Source organism: Glossina fuscipes, unplaced genomic scaffold (assembly GCF_014805625.2).
Source record: "Glossina fuscipes isolate IAEA_lab_2018 unplaced genomic scaffold, Yale_Gfus_2 121, whole genome shotgun sequence".
Classification (NCBI taxonomy): domain Eukaryota; kingdom Metazoa; phylum Arthropoda; class Insecta; order Diptera; family Glossinidae; genus Glossina; species Glossina fuscipes.
The window spans coordinates 5246173-5270009 of NW_023998464.1; the positions used below are offsets into that span (position 1 = coordinate 5246173).

General features: G+C 34.6%; 1 protein-coding gene across 3 annotated transcripts in view; it reads right to left on the reverse strand.

The window, feature by feature from the left end:
- The window catches only part of LOC119640578 (neural-cadherin), a 267493-nt gene extending 254197 nt beyond the window's left edge, over nt 1–13296 (reverse strand). For all 3 annotated transcript variants that reach the window (XM_038038714.1, XM_038038713.1, XM_038038712.1), the window contains exon 1: nt 13019–13296. The gene's annotated coding sequence lies outside the window, so the exon portion shown is untranslated. The remainder of the gene's footprint in view (nt 1–13018) is intronic.
- Nucleotides 13297–23837: the final 10541 nt, after the last annotated feature.

Genomic DNA, 23837 nt, shown 5'->3' on the forward strand with positions numbered 1-23837 from the left:
ATATATTTTTACACGGTCAGGCGTTTGTTTGCGAGAAATTATAAAAATAAAAAAAAAACAAAATTTTCAAAACTTCTTTAAAGATTGCTTTTTGGTAATTGCAGCTATCTTCCGCGTTCAATACAATGGCTTTTCAAACTTAACCTGCCAGGAATAAAACGGAAAATCCGAAGCTAGATTTGCACTTCCAGCTAAATGACGTAACCTGTTTTACAAGTAAGCGGATAGGTGCGGCTAAATTGATTCCGCTTTTTTCCTCCGTCAACATCTCCAATTGGCCTTTCCATGCGTTGCATGAAGTTCCTAAAATACTTTTTGGTAGGGCTGGAAGAACTAAACTATTTAATTTTAGAAACTTGCATTCAGGCTTGGCTAAACGGTGATTGCGATAATGTAAGAGGGACGCGAGAACTCAATAGGGGAGACAGAGACATAAGGTTTATTTGCTACAATCAAAACCGGCTAGCTCTTCACCATCACCTTAATTGAAACTGTGAATATGCTCTGACATATGATATCCACATATGCTACACTTCATTAACTAATCTTCCATGTCATGATTTTCAAAGGAATTCTAAGCAAAACTAAAATACATGGTAACGGGGAAGAATAAACATTAGCTAGACAAATTAACTTCATCAACAATATGAGGCAAAAAGTCGTAGAGACACTTCGCTTAATGCGAATATAGGAAACGAAAGTGCACATGTTAGAGTGAGTGAACGCGCACACATGTGCAAAGAACTCAACATGTGTCACTTAAGAGAATTTGTCGAAAAAGTTTTAGAACCAAAAATTAAATTTAAAAACAACTGCATAAAACAATTAGGGGATTTATGCGTGCCTTCCTTCAGCTAAACCAATCAAGCGTTTGTAGGAGCGAGTACAGCACAGAGAAACTTTGAAAAATGAAAGAACTCAATTCAAAAGATATATGTGTATGGGAGAAGTAACTTTATCATTGAAACGAACTTATGGAAATTCCTTACAGCTGACATAAAAATTGCAAATGTTTCGAAACGCTTTACAAAGCTCAACTTGATGTAAAACGGTCTGAAAATTTATTTCAAAGCGAAATGCAAGAGGAAAACTTTAATTGACGACATAACTTATCGCGCTGGAATGATATCTGATCTAAATTAAAATAAATAACAGTTAACTTGCTGGGGAAAGTTCGTTATTTAGCTTTGCTGGCACAAGTCTCCCAAAGTATTTATGAAATAAAACGTTTCGAGCAAGCTTCATGCATCACCTTTTTCATGCATCACCTCACATAATTTTAGTATTTATTGATAAGTTCTATTATAGGAGTAAATGATTACATGGCATTTACTGCATTTTGTTGCGGGAATTTCCACGTAATTTGCCACGTTTCGCAAAGTTTAACAAGAGAACAATTATTGGCTGAATTGCGTGGAGAAGAAAATGAATAACTAAACAATATTAACGCTAGCAATGAATGGTATAACATAAATGTTCAGAAAATTCAAATCATATTACATTACTTGTTAGAGACATAAGCACTAAAAAAAAGAGCTAAGGATAAGTCTCGTAAATGGATCCCAATATCGAATTTATGCAGAAGATTTACATAACGATTTAAATAAGGATCTCTGGTTTTTAGAAAACGGCCTTTTGCTTCTCGAGTGTCGTAGGCTTTGTGATTAATTTTTACCGCTTTGCCAAAGCCGAGCAACCGATACGGCTCGTCTCTGTCACTTTGTTATCGTACAACACGATTATAGCAGCGTGCGGCGCAATAAGTAAATCGTTCTTGAAATCTATCACTTATCGACAGTCAATCACATGTTAGTTAAGTTAGTTAGCTTTATAGAGACTGTTCTTGGTCAAAATTCGGCCATTGAGGCACTCGTCGGGGAAATTGCATTCTAAGTACTTTCTTCGTGTTATGAAACATACATCCACCTATTTAACGTGAAATTTTAATCAAAACTAAGCAGCTGTCTATTCTTAATTATATAACATATCATATTAGAAATACAAATTAGTTTGATTCCTTTTTTCGCGGACAACAACGCATTTATATTACAATAAAATGGATGAACAGATTAATCAAAGTATTGCCCACCACTGTCTACAACTTTTTCCCACGTCTCACACGATTTTCCAACTCTGTTTAGAAAAGGCGTGTCGTCTTCTGAGGCTATCCGCAAAAAACTCCATCAAAGAAAAGTTCGAGCGTACAATCATCTATGGAAACCCATGTTAAGCCCAAGGAGTAATGTCTGCTGACAACAATGGGGTTGCCTGCAGAAAACCCAGGATATCATAATCGTTGGCAGCAGTTATTCGCACTATTTAGTGAAGGCTTCATTTCGTTTGAGCAAACCGTAATACACCAAACCCTGCCAACCGATTAAATCGGGCCACATGCAAATTCATGTCAATGGTTCACCTAATCTGCGATTTTGGAAATCGCAACACATACACTATCTGGCACGAATAGGAGTTCAGCAGCATTAATTTTCGAGTTAGTCAGGAAAAGTAAAATGAAGTTTCTCTTATAGTCTAAGGACACAGTAGTTTCAAAAGACTTACACTCTCTCTTGTACGTGCATAACCTTCTACTTCTAGAACAAAGGTCATCAGCCAATCTCTGGCAACAAAATCGGTACTTATCTTGCGCTCCTTTTTTTTAAACAAGTCAACTTTTCGACATTGGCTTTCGATGCGAGCATTCATTTCCTGGATAGTTTGCAAAGAGAAAGATTCTTAAAATTCTCTCATTCTAAGATCGGAACATTTTTAAAATTCATTGATTATACAAAAAAGAGCATAATGATTCTTTCTTTTTATACGACTGGGTCGACAGAGCGACGTGCGTATTGCATCGCACTAGCCGTTTACATGAAACCAATTCGATCAAAATAATCGAAGGTGAAAAGAACATTCATCTATAATTATAAACGAAACGTGACAAATGTAAATGAAAAGCACGAAGTAAATACGAACAAATACAAGCAACACATTCAACTTTAATTGAAATAAGAAATTGTATACATACATACATACATATAGCGAGGGCATACGCAAGTAAGAACAATAAAGAGAAAACAAGCAAACGCAAGAACAATAAAGAAATATAAACACAATTATCGCTGTGGGAAAATCAATACCCAGATAACAAATGAGAATAAATATTCGATAATGATACCATGCAAGAAGAATATACCAACAAGACCACACACACAGATGTAAGTTATCAAGAAAAGCAGCCAGAGAAACACGGAGTTTGTTGTGAACAGCTTAACAAAACCCTGAGAAATGGCGCGGAATTTATTCAAGTTCCACGAGCTTTACTCAACATTAAGCTCTTGTAACTTTCACATCAACTCTGGTCTTAGACGTAATGAAATTAAATTAAAACTAATATGGGCTTTGCAAAGTGATCAATGTTTTTTGAGCAATGCCTCACAAAAACGAAAAGCTTAAGCTAAGTTGTACTATTTCTGTGTCCCTTTAAGGGAGGATTATCAAATGTCTAAAGATGACTCAAACTTTATAATAAAAATTATGTTATGATGCGCGTAGAATGTAGCTCAACGTGAGGCCTGTAAAACTCTGGCTCTTGCATTTAACTTAGGACGCTTGCTAGTCGAAAGAATCAAGTGCTACAAGCAAATTTGCTTCCTCTAGTATTTTAAGCTGAAGCTTGTGCTTTGATATTCCAAGGCTGGCGATTTTATGGACCGAAACATTTTAATGAATAGAATTCGACCCATTGAAGAGATATTGTCTGCTAATAGAAATTTGGAACTTTCGATATCGACCAAGCTAGACCAGCAAGTTATCTTAGATATGTGACATTTTATCTAGAATGAGACATGATACATGTGATCAATGTACAAGTTAAAAAATAGATAAATATGAAAACTTTAAACCTCGAAAGGTAAGCAGACTTGTTCGATTGTCGTTTCATAGGAGCCATTCCATAAATTGTTTAGTCTTCTTATTTACTTCCGTTAACCAGCCTATTGAGATAATTAAGATAAATTTTTGGCATTCTGTTCATATAAGAACATGCTTAACCCTTTCCTCTGCTATGTTGTCATCGTATATCTTACACTGACCCTTATGCCGCGCTAGACTAGACGTTAGATTATTTGGAATTATTAAATGTTTTCCTTCTTTCAAATACTAGTTTCGAAAACCTAAATTTCTTTTTTTCCTCTGAGGCCATTTTTTTACTTATTTGCAAAAGCTGGTAAAAATTAAAAATGATTTATGAGACGTTATGACAGAGACGCGTTTCCCAGCTAAGGTAAATGTATATATTACATAGTATCAAATTTTTGTTAATAAAACCTCTTCTCCTGTCAGAAGGCCGTTATAGGTAAACATTTGCATTAAAAATTCTTTCAATTCAATTCAAGTTATCGAGTTAACCGTGAGGGTACTGGGAGTATTTTAGCTTCAGCTATCTTAGCTAACGTGGGCGCATTTATGATCATGTCCAAGTTTGAATAAAGGCCCTAACGCTGGACAGGAGCTCGGCTGTCGTAGTATTCAAAAAATATCTTAATTTTCCGTACATTTCTTATTCTGTTTAGTAGGCTATCGAGAACTGCTGTAACACATATATTTATCACTCTACCAAATGTCAAGCATGTAAGCACAAATAGAATCGGAAAAAAAATTGTGCAAAATACGTACAACGGCCAAAGGAACCATGTAAGAAAATTATGGAAGAATCACCATTATCCTAGAAAAGACTACAAGGAATATAAATGAGCGGAACTTTCGTACTTTACGGTAAACAGCGGGCGCGAATGATCTTTTCTATTTTCAGAATAACGGAGAGAATTTTTACAATGTATTTGTTCCACATTCTGGCTAACGAAAAAGAATCATGGAAATCGAGGGTATTTACACCTTTTGCTGCATAGCAGTGCGGGCTTTGTAGGAATGTCCCTTGAAAATTTTGGGTCATTTCGAAATTCTCTTGCAAATTTTTAGGCGCTATCTTGATTTTTGCTTGATTTCTGTAAATAGTCCGAAATCTGTCATAGCAGACAAGAGGAGGTCGCATTTTTGGAGAGTTGTGTCTTTCCTGCAAAAGGCTTTGCGCTAATTTATGATTCACCGCGCTGCACAAAAAAACCAATAAATTAATTAAAATTAAAGAATTATAGAAAACAAGCGCGTATAAAACAAAGTGAATGTCGTTAATGATTACCCCAAGAACAGAAAAATGGGTTTTTGCAACTAATCACTATCCACAGTTACAGTGCAGTTACTGAAGAGGGTGCAATGTACAAATCGAGTGATAAATTTGCCTAGACTTTTAATGTGTCGCAGAAGGCACGGAAAGATGTAAGAAAAACATAATTTCAATTCGATGTAATATGTTCATTACCACCGAAATCCCACATATGCACATATGTGCATTATTTGCGTAAGATACTAAACTAATTAATTATAAAATATTTTAGAGAAATACTACAATTCCAGCTTTTTTATATGTTGTAATTGATTTAAAAAGTTCCTAAAAATATCCAAAAATTATTGTTATGAAGTTCGCTTTTACTAAGATACAGTCCGTATCACTGGATCGTGGATATCTTGATCAAGAGAAATACACTTCAAAGTTCTTTTATTTTACTGCTTTGTCTTTCACAACAATAGGAGTATTTATTTACAAGTACATTTCTTACATGTAGGATCATTTCCAATTTATTTTGGCCGTACTTCTATGTTCTTACCCGACTAACTCTCCCTTTCAAAAATATTCTATTTATATACATTTTTACAAGCATGTTGCTATACCTAAATTTATAGCTTTGTTTCTAATCCCAGCCTGCTTTTCCTCTAACCGTTTTCATCGGCCCGCAGCTGCATAAGGCGCCTTCAAATGCTTCTTTGGTTTTTCTTTCTTTGGGGAATTAATTATTAGGGAAAATTACTTAGTTGAATTTAACTGAATTTGGTACAGAATAGCAGCAGGAGATCATGTAATGTTCTACGTATAAGCTGGATGGGAGGAGGTGGGAGAGGGGCATTCGTTATGAGAGAAGGTATATATATTGATGATGTCGCCTAAACGATGCAAGCAAATGAGATTTTTCTGATGACTTTCCCTAATATTTCGTCGGCTTTACACGTACGCTTTATTATGCGCTGCAAAGGAAGTATATTTCGTACATTGTCTATAATATAAACTATGATTTCGCCCTCTTATAAATATTTGTCTTTTCCATTTGACTTTATTTCCATAATCAATTCGTTGAGTGAATCTTATTGGCGGATTTTATAAATGGGTTAATCAGAGAATTACGTTTGAACAAGTCATGAAAACTTACAAATTCTGTTAGCAGCTAAATATTCTCACTGAAGCTTACCACAGGCCTCCAAAACTGCGATGCGGATATGGAGCAGCTGCGGTATCTAACTCGTTCCTGCTGAAGCAAAGACGGTGAGCAAATACCCTGTTGAAAAGTAAATCAATTTTGATAAAACAAAATGGGGCGATGGCTCTCAGACTAAATCGAAACAACAGTCAATAGTCATATAGTGATAAGATCTGCCTTGAATATCGCAAGGATTCATTCTCCAAGGCGGATATAATTTCGGTATTTTACATTGTTGCAATATGTCGCGCAACTTACTTTATTAAGAGGCGAGAAGTTCTCTGTTGGAAACTTTGCATTATCCACGTATGGGTCGGTTCATCAGCATAACACTCTCTTAGCATTTCCAATGCATCTGCACCAGAAATTTTCTTTTTTAAACAGCATTTAATGTAAACTCTTTTTCCAATGTATTTATTCATTTCGAAAAATAAGCTATAATCTGCAAACTGACAAAGCAACAATGTTCTGCGAGATATTAACAACAACTGCATAATAATCTAAACAACAACCTAATGGAAAAAATATATGTATATTACAATAATGTTAAATGATGGAATTATGATAAGTTATGATAATAATACTGTAAAACAAAAGGCCGTCTTTGCATTGCCCGGTGGTTATCCACTAATCAGCCAAACACAAATATACCTTGACGAAACTTTTGTTAAATGTGCACTTATTTCGAGAACTCGCTTACATCATGTTGCTGTACCTTCAACTGGAACTGTTTCCCTTCCTGTATATTTATCCCGTGCGGTAGATGCTGTTGTTGAGTGCATTGTAAACTAAGCATACTTTGATTAATTTTTCATAATAATTATTGCTATACTTTTCGGCTTGGCCGAAAAGAAGAAGTTTCCTGAGAAAAACCTTGAGGTTTTCTTGTTTATTTACCCTGCGTGGTAGATAGCAAGAATACTCCCTAAGATCTTCCTGTTATTTCATAAAAGATAATAATATTATTTTGCACTTTTAAACGTTTTCGAGTTTTTTTTTACGTTTGATAATCACAGTTGAGGATTTGACAGTTTTATTTTAAATGAAATTGAAAATGCACTCATTCGACGCCCGATAGCTGTAAACAAGAAGACTTTTGTTTTTTGAAATAACCGTTTGTTTTCATAGCATTACACTCTTGAAGTGTCAGCAACGATTAAGTCCGAAAATCCGGTGATGTGGAACTTCCCCCACGTAATATAGTTTTCCATTTAGTATTCTTGAGTTGTTCACTGACTGGAGGTGCTAATTAGGGAACTCTCAAAATTGCATTTTCGATGAAAAAATTTCGAAGAAAACGATTTGCAAGATTTATTGGACGAATCCAGCTTTCAATAAACTTGCGTGCAAGGTAGCAGTTGATGAATCAACCGCTTCATTACTTGGCAACCAAAAACAGAAGAGTTTTCTGTGGCGTATTGTGATATCTACCGACGTCATTTAAACAAATGAAACGGGGTGTAGTTGCAAAAAAGACCGGCAATAGTGATTAATAAACGAAAAGTCATCCTCTTGCATAGCAACCCGTTACAACGTTGCACGTTGGGAGGTTCTGTGCCGCCCAGCCTACTCACCAAACATTGCGCTTTCTGATTACCATCTATTCAGAACGATACAACATGGCTTGGGTGGTGCGCGCTTTCGAAATGCTGAAGAAGCGCAAAAATGGATCTGCCATTGTATAAAATGATGGAAAATAATTTTTCTCAATAAATGCCTTCTTCAAGTCGACAAATGATCAGAATACATGCAAGAAGCTATTAATATAAATTTCAGAGTAAAGTGTGAAATGAAGGAAGAGGAAAAGATTGTAGAAAAAGGTCGATATGATTCTTAAACAACATCGTAATTATTGTACACGTACGTATCCATATGCGATCAAAAGCTGGACAGCAATTGTTATTTGAGTTAAATGACTTTTGAGCATTGAAAGTTCGTAAGAAAAGATATAAGAGAACCTTTTCGCATGCGAACTTAATAATAAGGCATTTATTTGCAATCCCTTCATAATTCAGACTTAAAATTACTACCCGCAGTTACTCTACATTTAACACTAAATTTATCGTTCCATCCCACAAAAGTAAACCCATTTTATTTACTTTTAAAAAAGCAATAAAAACTACTTAACAAAACGTGTTTAAAGAGCTAAACACTTAAATGCTGATGTGGTGCTATAGAAGAGAAAAACCCGTGAAAATATATCAGATTGCCTCTGCTTATGGTATTCAATACTTAGCTACCTATAAGTTACATTGTAGATCACGTGATTCATTCCCTTTGCAACGCATTGAAATAGCTAAGGAAACTTTATAGAAATATTTTAAATTTGAATTCGAGTCCTGATCTTTTAATACGTTTTCTTCCTTACAGTCTACAATGCTTAAGTCTATTCCTTACGAAATCGTTTGGGAAAGTCTGTTCTGATCTCTGAAATATATCCTACACTAGTACTTTTCATATTAATACGAAACGGATATAACTCGAAGAGAAGATCATTAATATCCACTTATTACTTAAAGGAAGAACTTCCGTTTCATGAACTCGAACACTTAATAGCAAATGAAACAGATATCAAGTTTCTTTTTTTCAGATAACAGAATAAAAGATGCGTGTTGAAGATTCGGCTAAAACCTATTACAATCATCCTTTGACTTTTTGTGTGCAATCGTTTCACTTGTCTTAAGTGTTCTTCTGTTTTTATGCAAATATTTGTCTGATCTTTTTTTCTTTACTGACTGTACCAGTTACTTTCAGCATTGTACAAAAGGCAAATAGCATGCAGACACCTTGGCGAGGCTAGTAGTACTTTTACTTCTACAATTAATAAAAAAAAATAATGGCTTCATTTTGTATTGGCGGCCAAGTAAACTGATGAATGGCTGTGTAACCGATGTTTTTTGCGAAAAGTAAATCTCGCGATAATAATAAGGTGAATAAGTTATACTTTTCAATAATTTCTAGAATATAATAATTATGTAATTATGTAGTAAATACCACAATGACCTTCTTCAACACCCAGCCATTTATTTTATTTATTTTATTCACACCCTCAGAGAATTTTGTGTACGGTAGCATTTGTGACTAAATAATGTCATTTTTATACCCACCACTGGAGGACAAAACTATGCTCATTTTGTTGTATTGTTTACAACACTCAAAAGGAATTCTCAGAGACCTTATGAAGTATATGCACTCTTGATCGGCGTGACGTTCTCAACCGATTTTTCATGCTGCGTGATGTGTGTTGATGCGTGTTTTGTGGTCACAAAAATTAAGTTATCGAGATCAAGCTAGGTAGAAACCTTGGAAACTCTTGCACGCAGGTCGCTATTAAAAATGAGCCAAATTGGTCGGTTCGACCTTAGCCGAATCTCATTTTCTTTCTTGTTATTAATCGACTTAATAAGCCTTCCACTGTATAACGTAGCAGTTGCAGTTTGTCACATTCCTTATTGTAAACGCTGTGAAGTCAACTAGCCGTCTTTTTCTGTCCACGTAATATATGTACATAGAAAATGGTGTGCATCAATGTATTTATCTAAAAAACTTTTCAACAGTATATATCTTGAAATATGACCAAACACGGGGATGTTACCTATATGTGCAACAAGATAGTGATAAAAGAGTGGGGAGAGACAGACAAGGAGTACGTTGATATATATGCCGTGCGATAATTATATATTGCATGAGATCTAATTTTCAAGCATTCGCAGCGTAAATAGGCGGTTTTTGTACCACGAGTTATCAACAAAAACTAATAGGAAAGAATGAACTAGCAATCGTTTCGTGCTAAATGAACTTAAAAGCCTGGAAGCCAATACTTTTTTAAATATCTGCAGTTTAACAAAAAAGAGCTCTATCACTATTAACGAGTATTCACTGCTGTAAATGCTTGGTCCGCTCGAAGGTATTAAAGACGGAGCGTATGAAAATTCAAGACCAAGGAGTGAAAGGGATTTAATTTCTGAGCTTTATTTCCAAACTCGGTTGTCAATCCTTTCTGATTTTCCGTTAGCATATCCTAAACCACTGCGCCTGCTAAAATGTAAAATTGAGAATATAATTGTACCTGGTATAGTGTCTTGTATGTTAATGTGTAGCGAATTATTTATTTTATAAAAGAAACCATTATTATTCAGTGGACTAATTTTTATCATAAAAGAATAAAAATTTAAACTCTTTGCTATGTGAGAGTTATTTTTTTGGGTAAAGGTGCACATTCGAAGCTGATCCAAAATGTTCCCTTCACAATAATTTTTTCTACACCTAATACGTCAAATTACTATTTTTTGACAAGACATGTTGCAAATGACAAATTTTTTTTGTAATGATGTTTTCAACTACTACCAATGTGCAATCCCATCGTATAGTATCGTGAGTGTCGTTCCGGAAGAGAAATATAAATGGGCAATGGAGTGCACTTTATTGAATCGCAATTAATAAGGTCTCCTCAACAGTGCAGGGCAATATACTTGTTTATATTTACGATATTTTTTTTTGACTAATATTACCAGTCACCTAGGAAATGATCCTCACGTTGATAGTTAGAAAGATAGTTAGAAAAAAGGGGGAAGTAGGGAACGGACGCGACCATGGTATCTGTGCCCATGTGGTAAGTGTCAAACAGTTACCGGTTGAGCAGTCACCATAGCAAAGACCAAGTACTCGATTATGCAGCCGATGTGAATAAAAGGAACATCAAAAAGAAAAATAAAAGATGGACTTAAGATGAAATTATGGAAGTGTAGCAGTTAATTCCACATGTTTTAATGGTATTAAATAGGAAGTATAATTGATTCCCTTGCAACGAGGTGGATAAATCCAAAAAGGAAAAAGTATGCCGCGAACAAGCTCTTCCTCCTGCTGGAAAATGTAACCTTACAATACGAAAAGCTAAGCAAAACTAAAAATTTATCTCACGAGAGCGTCGTAAGTCAGAAGTAAGTTTGCACTTAACTTTTTTCTGGAATTGTTTCTTACTTTGCAATTTTTCATTAAATATTGTTCAGAACGTCAAGTGGACGTATCACAAGCTCACAAATGCCACAAATTTAACATTTGATTTCGTTTCGCTTCTTTTCATTTTCATTTACTCATTTATTAAGTAACTGTAAAGCCATAGGCCTAAGACTCTACAGACTATCTATAGCGCATAGCTAATATAAGCTATATCGGCTTAAACTCTATTTCATGCTTACAAATTGCTGCGAAACCCAATAAAGTATTTCGTCTTGTATCAATGGAAGCGCTGCTAATATTTTAAATTTTCAGATAGAGGGCTTTCGCGACCTCCTTAAGGGTGGATCTTTACAATAAAGTTATTATAAAAATTTTTAATTATTGCTCCCACTTTCCAACTTTATTTTGAAGTCAAGACAAATTTTGAACAAAAGGGAAAAAATTATTACAAATTACAAAAGCAAAAGAACAAGAGACCCGAGAAAATGAAAGCACATGAATAAAGAGTACTCTTCCGAAAAAAAATAAATAAAAATTCATGCATTCAAATTCATACAAATACACTTTCATACGCTTATACGGCGACGACATACAAGTGAATCTATATATGTGTAGAGTATAACCTCCAACAACATAAAAGCCGTAGAAAGAAACAAAAGGCCCGGAGGAACAAAAAGCAAAGCTAAAAAGCAAAAGTCTACTGAACCCCCAACTACAGGAAACACTTATAAATAAATAAGTAAAGCACAAACACATATTAAGCTATATACAAACACGACCATTAAAACAATTTCTTGATTGTGTTTTGCAAATGAAATTTTGCTCTCTTCAGAAATTATTCTTCTCATTGTTTGGAAGAGGAAGACGAGAAAAAGAAAGTATTAATAAAACAGTTATAGTAAAAAAAAGAAGGTTTTAACGAAAACCTGTGAAAACGAAAAGAAAATACAAGCAAAACAAACAGTAATAATAGAAGCAGAAGTTTGTGGAGAGTTTACCGATAAACTGATAAACTTACACAAGACGACACGGAACGATCGATTTTTCCCTTTATACACTAAATGTCTGGCCTAAAACTCAGAGTCATAGCCGTCGTAGTAGTAGTAGTAGTAGTAGTAGCAGTAGTAGAAGTCGTAGTAGCACGGTTTGTTCGCAGTTGCAAAACAAAGAGAGTGGATAAGAAAAAGAGAAAGAGAGAGAGCGAAAGAGCCGCAAAGAGTTAATTATCAATAGATTGCTTAACGACTCCCGCAGTCACACGCGAGCACATGGGCTTATAACAATAATGTACATAATTTCTATTAAACATACAGTAAATGTATGCCAACGTCCAATTCCATTTGTATGGCGGGTATGGCGGCTTCTGTCGCTTTATTGTGTACGGAGAAAAATTTTTTAAATTCCTTCTTTTTTGCTATAACAAGTGCATGCGCGCGTAAGTTTGATACAAATTTATGCGAACGTTTGGCAAAACACTTGCTACACACACTCTTGTTGTGCTCTTTTATTTTCATGTTTTCCTTCTTTCAACCCTGCTTCGGTTTCTTGTCGTTTCGTGTTTTCTGGGTATGTATATAGACAGGCTAAGGTGTGTTAAAGTCGGCAAAAAAAAAATTATTGGAAATCTTTTTGAATAAATTAAAGATGAAAAACGTTTTATGTATTCTTGAATAAACGAATGGAAATCTTACTTTTCCTTATCTAAATAAAGCTGTAGTTAATGGTAATCCTTCTTTTTCTTCACCGAAACGAGAACAGGCCGTAGTTAATCCCAATTATTGATTTTCTTTTTTCCTTCTTCAGGTTAGAGTTAAAAACATTAAATTAATATTATTATCAAATTTTTAAAATTTTATTAAAACTTCTTAAGGGTTTTGAAATCGTTGTTAAAAGAAATCACATTTCTCTTTTGTAAATTTTCACAAACCACTTCAAAAAATTTTTTTCTTTTATTTAACTCATTTTAAAACATTTTTTTGAAGAAAATTTTTTAAAAGAATTTTTTACTATATTTAATTTTTATTTCTTTTTTTAATATACTTTAAAATTTCTTTCAACGAGAAACTGCTTTTGACAATTTTTTATTTTGGAAACTTATTTACTATATATATATCCATCTGTATATATATTTATATATGTATATTTTCATACATAGATATATATCTACATTTATATATGTAAATACACATGTATATGCAGGAGTTTTGAAGAAATAGGCAAAATATTGTTCACTTCACTTTAGATTTGGAAAAACGACCGTTCTTAGTAGACCAGAAGTCCTGACTCTAGCAGCGCACACGATACAATGAGAGCGTGACAAGTGCTTTTTTGGGGAAAAATCCTGCATATGATGTGTCGGCGTTCGTTTTCCACCACCAATTGGATAAGGCAATAATATATAGCATATATATAGCATATGCGATAGGGGTAATAAACAAGCTCTCTTTTTCTCCCACAAGCAAACAATCACTTTCATGTCTTATTGTTTCCTGAGCAAAGCGAAAAAAATAACCATACTACCGTTATTCGAAAGAACATATGTTTCCATTTCTCAGCCTTAGTCTCTCTTTCGTTATATCTCTCTCTCCTTCTCCCTCTCTCTCTCTCTCTCTCTCTCCCCCTCTCTTTTTCTCACTCTGTCTGTCTGTTTCTCTACCTCTTCTTTTCTTTCTCTCATTTTGTCATCATACTCTACTTAGCATTCTCACGTACGATTTTCTCTTGAAACTTCTTTTTTTTTTTTGTTTATACAACTGATTTGATTTTCCGTTCATACACATTTAATTTTCTCTCCAAATTGAGCATCTTTGCATATCCTGCACTGTTTGCTTCAACCGCAGACCGACGCGCTGTTTTTTGTTTGATTATACGTATAGAACAGATTTTGTTTTATATGTTTAACACAGCTAAGCACGGGGGTCATTCTTTTTAAAATTTGGGAATCTGTATATTGGTGGATTCGTCCCATTTTCCTATTAAGAGAGGACAAGTGTTCAATGTTTATTTCATTACAAAACCGTCCAAATAGGGAAAAAAAAATAAAGATACCATCGCACCTTTACTACGTTTGCAAGTGACAATTCCTGCTAATGATTAAGTAAGTAAAGGGTGACATTAAAAAGTTTACGTCTCTTGCTTCTCTTGCCGGATGTGTCTCGCAAATACCCGAATATAAAAGCCGTAGAAGCTCAGGTCGCTATTCTTCTCACGATCCACATGTAAACACTCTGTATGCATATATACGAAATCAACTGCATTTCTTCCATTACTGCGCTACATTTTCGAACTTCACTTCAATAAAACCGTAAACAATTCACGGGTTGAGAAAAGAATTGCGTCTTTCCTTTATATATACATAGGCAAAGTATGTCTTCACATACATATACATTTGTATATACAGAAGGTCGATGCAAAATGTTAGAACCAAAAATTATGCTTTATTTCCAGAAGTAATGGCACAATAAGTTAGAAAAAGTTAGAATGAATGATATTTTTGCAAAACTTACTTACCCTTAAATGCAACAAGCACCTTTCACAGAATATGTTTAAACTATTTACAAATAATACCTGGATCCAAGTTTCGTTACCATATAACATATCCATCCTAAAATATAACCGCTTAATCAATGTCAAAAAATTTCCTTCCGAAAAAAAGTCCCTACGCGTTGTTAGGTTATTTTCAAAATTTAAGTAAAGTTATATTTTCAATGTAGATTTGCATCAAGATTAATATCAGTTTCAAACGAAAACACATAACTTTATCTGGAGACGTTTAAACTCAATCCTTAAGCAGTGGCGGATAATTTCATACAAGATATATAATAAGTAAATCTGCTTTGCAAGAGTGCAAAATTTTAAGACTTCACCAACGTGTCTAAAGACTCGTAAACAGGTTTGTCTACACAATATGCCGAATCATTCATTCGTGATCATTTTATCCCATAAAACCGTTCTAAAATCGTCACTTTTAAGAATGCCTTGATTTAGCCTAATACTAATGACGTGCATTCTACAATTATTTAACTAATAGTAAACATTCAACTGAATGGACGGAAAACAACTAGAAATTTCAAGCTGAGGATTATGACGCGGACTTTGTATGTCCTGTGTAAAATCTATATATTAAAAGCAAACACGAAGAGAGCAGGAAAACAAAAATACAAGAGAGGAGAAACGATTTTTTCACCTTTTGTTTATATTTTTTCTAGTTTCTAGGATGTTGTGCTTAATAGGCCTTCCTATAAGGATCTTATTGGGCAGAAAAGTAGCATTTTATTGACTGGGATATAAAGGATTTGTATTCCGCGTAAGATTCCTATGTTTCTCTAAATATTGCTCGCAAAGCTAAGCAAAGGTTACCATTAGGATAGAACGGAAAATGTTCACTGACAAGTTTAACATTGAAATTTCAGTTCTTATGCCTTAGCCGTCAAAGTTTTGTTATGATATAGTCAAGTACTCCGTTTCAAACTGCCTTCAATTTACGTGCACAGAGAGAAGTAAATCTAACTATCAATTTTAAGAGGCTGAGTACGCAAGTCTGGCGTGCCGAGACAACGTCAAGGGTACTTATCAACACATGCCGATCAAACAGCTGAAACATAGGGAATCTTATATCCGTGTGCTGGATTTGCCAAATTTTTATAATGTCTCTGATGCGAACTTATTTTTTTCTGGTCGTAGACTTGAAATTGCTGTCCGCAGGATATTCGTCATGCAAACAGCAAAGGAATATTCAGAATAGTCAGTTTTGAGTTTCGTTATTCCGTTTGCCCCTCATAACGCCTATGGTAAGCACAACAATTTTCCTTATTAAGCGCAGCGCTGAACTGAAATTGCTCTACAGAGTGATAAAATAAAAATTTACCACGAAACGCAATAGTTATCTAAAACGAAGTAAAAGCAAGAGAAGAAAAAAATGCGCGCACACTTAAAGAAATGCAAATAATAGACTTTTAAGCAATATTGAATAAATAAAGGAAAAGGCTTCGGGGAAACAATACGAGACACTTCAATCTACTGTCAGTTAAACAGTTTCCCCGTCAGCTCGGGAAGCGCAACAAAATGAGGTTATGTCAAGTGTTTACGCGAGAGAAGCGCAAGTAAAAACACATGAAACGAAAAAATATATGATAATAACAATAATAATAAGATAGGAAAAAAAAAGATTAAAATAACAAAAAATGAGTGCAAAGGATAATCAAGAAAATCTGCTTGACAAACATACAAACATAAATTCATTTGCTTAGACATAAGCGACTGTTAGTGTTATGTTTTTGTTTACCAGACACTTGAACGTTTACTCACTATTCACATGTAACACTTAAGTGCATCAATACAACGTGCTCTCGCAACTGGCACAACACCATCACACACTTGCTTATGATAAAGTGATTTTCAATTATTATTACTTTCTTTCTTTTCTTTTTGAGTATTTTACTAAATTTTTCTACACCATTTAATTGCAAAACGGTTCCGCTCTTAATGAAATCAAACAGGATTCTGATTTAGTTCGGGGAACATACAAAAGGATTTCTGTACGATTTGTCATGAAGAGGTATACAATGGAAATGAAACTGTCTGACCTGAAGACTGAAAGAGAGACAGAGAGAGATAGTTAAGAGAAATTCATTAAATCAAGCATGCATTTGCAGAGAAGAATGTGAAGCGAAGTGTTCATTACTAGAGACTAAGCAGCTTTGAAAAAACGTTATAATTAAAAAACATATTTATTTCATCTATAAAATAAAATATTGCAGTGATTTACTGCTAATCTATTCTAAATATTTTTCATTTATTTTTTTAAATTAAATTCACTGGTTTTTGTGTTTTTTCGTTTTAATGTTCGCTATGCCAGTATTTAATAAAAATGACTATAAAAAATATATAAAAATTTTTTAATACCTGCGGCTTCGTTAATTGATGGATTTAACGGCGGAGCGAAGATTTATTCACTTGCTACGCGCTAAATTATATGTTAATACGATTTCTTAGCACCTTAAGCCTGCTCTTTTACGCAAATTTTGTTATTCATAAGATATTGGAGACATGCTTGTGTCGCTTTAGTTGATTTTCGAATTTGGTGCAAGGATTAGTTTGATAAGCAACATTTTAAGGGCATGACTGATTTATTAAAGCGATTACTTCATAGAATTATGAATAGGATGAGCGTCTATAAGGAGAAAAGACATTTCGGAAATAAGTTTTTCTCTTTAGAAAAAGCTTTCAGATCGTAATCTCCAAAAATTTCCGCTTGAAATTTGATCTTCGAGGAAAAATTTGGACTTTGTAATGCTGGTTCTATCGAACGAATCATCAGAGAGGCCGGCAAGCGTATAAGAAGGCGTTTGCCACAGTACAGCATTATAAATTAACAGATATCCCGAAAGGTCTCAGTATTGACGAAAAAGGTATACACTGCGTGAAAAACAGCAGAAGTTCGCGGCTACGATGTCAAAACAAATTAAATTCCTATAAACAGAGGGCTTCGTCAAGGATGCATTTTGTCTCCTCCTCTTTTTGACGTCTACTCTTGGGTAATCTTTCAAGAAACTGTTGAAACAATCAAAGTCGGCGTTAAGACCAATGGACAATTCCTCGTGCACATCCCCTTTGGGGATGATGCTATGCTTGCATGCAATATGCAGGATCTGCAGACGATGTTTCAAGCTATAAATGATCGGGGTAATAATTTTTAGCATAAACCTAAATATCCGTAAAGCCAAATTAATGATCGCAAATGTCATGGTATCAGTCAACAATCGTAACGTAAAAAGGGATTCTAAGTTTATAAATCTAGGTTCCATATCACACGAGGACTGGGACAGCGACGTAGGCATAAACAGAAGAATAGAATTGGCTAGACCATGGTACACGAAATATCAGGAGCTTTTAGCAAGCGGGGAAATTAGGTTATTCCTCCGCCTTACTACGGTCGAGAATCGTGGACATTAAAAATCAGCACACTGTAGAGAGTGAAACTTTTTGAGATGTAGCACACCCAATGCTGAAGTCCTGAGCTAAATAAACTCTGAGCGCGATTTATAAAAGTGCAATAAAAAACGAAAAACTGCGTATTTGGGACGCATGGTACATAGAGAAAAATATGAGCTTCTACGCTTAATAGCCCAAGGCTTTATCGAAGGCCATAGAGGCATTGGGAGAAAACGAATGTCGTGAGTGTGTAATATTCGAAATTGAACAGGGTTGAAGATAATAGGCGAAATCGTACATGCAGCAAGTAACCGGGACGATTTTTATTTAATTATATTAAATGTGCAATGTATTATCTAATTTGTCTCTGTACAGGTTACAACTTAATATGAAAGGTTAGCCAAAAGGCGGGTATCATTGTTGATCTGTCTTACATACGTTTTTGTTTGTCTCCGCGGCCAGGATTGGTAGTTGTGCAAACGAAAGCTTTTTAATCTATTCTCACTTAGGAAAAACGCAAAGAATTGATGACGTTAATAATGAATGTATGTATGTGTGACAAGTTTTTGAAAATCGTAAAGGATGCATTTTATATTATATCTTTATATAATTCATTAATATATATATATATACATACATATATTATATATTAGGTTGGCGGAAAAGTTCGGTGTTATTTTAGAAGATATTTGATACGCTTCTCAGCAGTCAAATGGTGGATGCCGTATTCGCGTCCAACTGTAAAGTGGATAAAGGGTTTCCTTTGAGACTGAAATACTCGAAATGAAGTTTGGCAAGCCATCTTTGGCAGATCCAAACATTTACGACTTCATTTCTCACCGTGTCCCATAAGTTTTCAGAGGCAATCCATCCGTTGCTTCCTTGTGTGTGTTAAACGCACTTTATTAATCGAACTTTGTTCATTCTGCAATTCGCAACTAACTTTCGAAGGGTTCTAAAAGCAATTATCTTATATCTCACGGGAATTGCGCCAGATAACAAGACCCGTCATGACGCATTCCGTCTGCTTATTTTCATCTGATCTGATTTGAGAACTCTTATATGTTTCTTCGCGATGTGAGTGCCGAAAATTTGTTTTGGGACTCATGCGAATTACTATCTTCTTGAAAATCGCTTCTTTTGTGTCAGCAACGTTGCAGAGATCGACTTATTTATAAATGAAGCTTGAAAGGACCAAAAAGGAAGTATTTAAGATTAATTTTTATATATTAAAATATATAATAAATCTTCAGCCATGATTTTGTCCGACAGGCACGATATACTTGACAGAATTTTAAAGACATAATTATTACGTCAACTGACAGACAGAAAAGTCTTTACGGGTTTTTCGGGAGGCGCAAAGCACTAAATCTGTGTAATAGGCATCAAACGGGCGATTTCCGTACATACAACTTGCCTGTGGGTATGTATAAGGTACTACAGAAAGGGTTTTACCCGTAATGGCTGCTCTGTACAAGCAAGAGTCTCCATGCTTTACTCTTCATAAAAGTACGCCTTCAAATAAATAAGATGGTACGGGTTAAATACATGAATACGGTTATATACTCCGCTTCCCGCCTATCAATTATATCAAATTTCGATAACTAAACAAATTATTTTGATACAAGCACACAATGATTTGTAATCGGGCAGTTAAGCAAAGCGTATAAAACTCCTGTAAATGCCCATATTTTGTTTATTTATTTAATTTTTCTTTTTTAGATATATTCGAACATCGAGTGTATTGCCCGGTCACATCCGCAGCGTACGTTTACATAATTATGCTTACATAGACTTTATTGACAATAAAACGTTAATTTTATTATATTGCTAAGTAAACATTAATATGAGATTGCAGTAGACACATAAATTTTCAACACTTGTTTGAACAGCGCTTTTTTTTCTTTTTCCCAATACGCATACTCATGCAAGGGCGAAAACCATTGGTCGCGTAGACAATTCAGCTTTTATTGAAAGAGTAAATTAAATTTGTCAATAAACGGAATGAATTTTGAACAATTTTTTGCCAGTTTCGTCGTCATTAATAAAGTCAGAGAGGACTGTGAGAAAAGAAGTGAGGAAAAAATCGTTAATTTCAATTTACATGTTCGTTTGAGCGCATGTGTGCGCACATATGAAAAAGTAATCACGTCTTTCTAATAGAATGAAATGCAATCCTAATTGGGATCTACACTTCTACACACACACACATGGTGTTCATTTTTAAGTATTTCTCGAAAGTATTCAATTTGCTTTTGTTTTTCCTTGAACGTAGAATACAGCAAAAACAATTCGATTGTTTTTCTTTTCCGGAAATTTGTACAAGAAAAAGAGTCGACAGAAAATGTAAGAAAATATCCTTCGTTCAATGTCTGTATACTTTTAGAAAGAAAAAAAAATACCGAAAACAATACAAAACACTACAAAAGAAGAGAAGGAAAGAAAAATAAATTCAATAACACACATATGCACGCACAGAAAACAAACACACTCTGACAGAATATGTATCGATAAATATGTTTGCGTATGTACTACGTTATATAGATTGATTTAGTAGCCCTGGCGGCAAGACCACAGGTCACTGGAGAAAACAAATATATGAGCTCGGTTGCTATTGAACACAATCATCTCTAATCTTATATATATATATGCGTATGCCTTTGAGTAAAACAACTCTTCAAGAAAAGAGAAAGAAAGAAGAAACAAGTGAAACTTTACTGGGATAGCATCTTGGGAAAAGAAATGAATTCTAATAGAAGCTAAGGGCTGTGGTAGATGTGTCCACTATATACCATTGTGTTACGCCGAGTAAATGCAATAGTGCCTGAAAACTAATCCCAGGAATTGTATCAGAGCAAAAATATTTTATCTCGCATATAGGTAAAACAACGTCGAACGTCTCACGAAAGTTACTTTTCCAGGTTGTTAATGATTACATTTGGTTCCGTTTGCGAAGTGGAACGTTTCGAACATACACCCCCACCGTCGCTGTCTTACTTCAATTAAACCAAAAAAGAAACAAATCTTGCTTTTCATTCCGCTAGAGTCTTGGACACCGCATAAAGATAGACTATTACTCAATGCTTGTTTCCTCAGAGGTTTCCCTTTTAGTCAGGTTAATAAACTTTTAATAAGCTTTACAAGCTCGCGATCTAATCTTTAAAACGTAACACCTTTGCGGATTTATCAGAAAATAATTTTCTATTGATTTTTGAATTGTCAAAAATGAAGTAATTAAACGGTTTTGGGCGTGATAGAATTTTAAATCGCCCAAAAATTCGATTTTGCGAATCTAGTTGTGTAAGCAGTGCATAGCTACAAGAAACGTGACGTAACACGGAGCATGCATAACTACAACAATTGTCAATCCCTTCCTTAGAACTTTGATATAATGTCTTTAAGATAGTAAAATACGCAGCGTATTTTCGAAAAGTTAATTTAAGTACTACTTAATAAGAAGAGGTTAGCATCGATTAGCTCGAAAATTAAATACCGACCTTTTCAAAATCTCGTTCGTCTAGCTATTTAAATTCGGTTAAGTGCTAGTTACACCGAGTATCGCTTTGGTTCTGATGTTATCATCTTCTACTACTTTCCCAAGATATCTCCGTTTTTAGTGCCTTAATACATATTGCACGACCCTAATAAAGCGAAGGCTTCTAAAGGTTCTGTTCAACACGCCTGGCAGAATCCAGGCGATATCTATAATTGATTCTCAATGACGTACTATTTACATACTATCAAAGCAGCTTTTCTTAATACATTTGCTCTGCCTACGTAGCGTACTTTTCATCGTTAATGCCTTATGATTCGCAAATAAACTGAATTTGTTGGCTACTATCGGTTGCTAAGTTTTCGCGTGCTTGAGTTGGTTTTACGGTGGACTCCCAGCTAGAATCCACATAGACAAGAGAACATGGTTTTGTGGTGTAAACTGTAAACTTTTCCTTCTTTTTTTTCTTCTCTGTTTATACGCGGATTCTGTCTTTAGTTTTTGTTCATCTCTTTACAAATAATACAAAAATGAATCGAACAATTTTCAGTTTAAGTTTAAGCTTAAGATAATCGGCTATCACTTAATTCGGCTATTATTTCGTTGTACACGAGAGTGCAGACATATTATATATATATTCCGTCTTTTTTTACTTGAAAATTTTGAACTCTTTCCTAAGCGCCACGATAAGAATACCTATGTCAAATGAATGTCGACGGAGAAGAGGCAATCTGGCCGTTGGTTTCTCCAATACACTAGTGGATGTCTTTGGAAAGCCTTTCCAAAGGAAAATTACATTATATAGCTATATTATGGTATAGCTTCATCAAAGAAACCGAATACTTCGAAGGGCGATGGTCTTGGAGCTTGCTATGAATTCGGTTATAGAATTATATATTTTCTTGACAATTTTTCCATAATTTTGCAGCATGCAAAATGTAAAACTTGCGATACTACGCACGATCAAAAATCCGCGAGAAGAGAAAGTGAAAAAGAATACTTGAACTCCGCTGGAACTGCGGAGTAATGAAAAAAAAGAGAAAATTTATTGAAAAAAAATTGAATTTGTCACGCCTTGACCAAACATTCGCATTTCTTACAGTATCTTTGAAACGATACGTGTTTGTGGGGTAATCACGTAGGACATGTTCGATAAATCAACGCAAACGGTTTTTATTAATAAAAAGATGGGCCTTTGTGGGCGAAAACGCAAATTTTTTATTCTGATACTTCCAAATCACACAAGAATTAATGGTTCTAAAAGCCTCTATCTAACCTACGTGTTTCGCTAGATATAAGAGGGGGTAAATTAATCGACTTTTCTTAACTCGAATTTTTACCAAGGTTATTGCGTGCCGCAGTTACCACTTTTTTGGTATCTTCCCAAAACCATTTTTGTTTAATGCTTAAATAAAAGCTTGACAACCTTGTCAAATGTCATTATTCCGCCCCCTTTCCTTCCACCCAAAAAAGAGAAAGAAAAAAATCTCTTTAAGCCGTTATTAACCCTTCAAAAACGAATAACACCTAACGCTGGAACTTGTTTTGGAAACCGTCTCGTCTTCCTATCACTCAAGCACATTAACTACCTAAAGAGTACAAACCCAGCATTTCAAGTACTTATGTATATGCAGAGTAAAGAGAATTGGAAAATTGATTCGCGTTGGTTACTTGTCGATCTGCAAATCCTTATTTACATAAACACAAAGCTCAGAAAAAAAAAAAATAAAAATAATATGAATTTAATAGAATAAATTATATAAGCGGCAGAAATATCAGTGGCCGCAAACATAAACAACCAGAAAGCGCATTATACATTATAAACAATAAAAATTTTATAATAAAATCAGCAAACTAAGTAACGCAAATTATTTACGATCCATGAAAAAAAATTAAAAGCCCAAGAAGAACACGAACATGACATATGGATTTATGAATCATCACATTTATTCCTTAATAAGCCTTCTCTTAGGCATAACGTGGTTTTTTCAGGTGTTCTTAATTGTATCCATTTCAATTCCCATCCAATGGTTTTCTGAAAAGGCTCATTCACAAGGTCGCTTCAATTACGTCATTTCATAAAG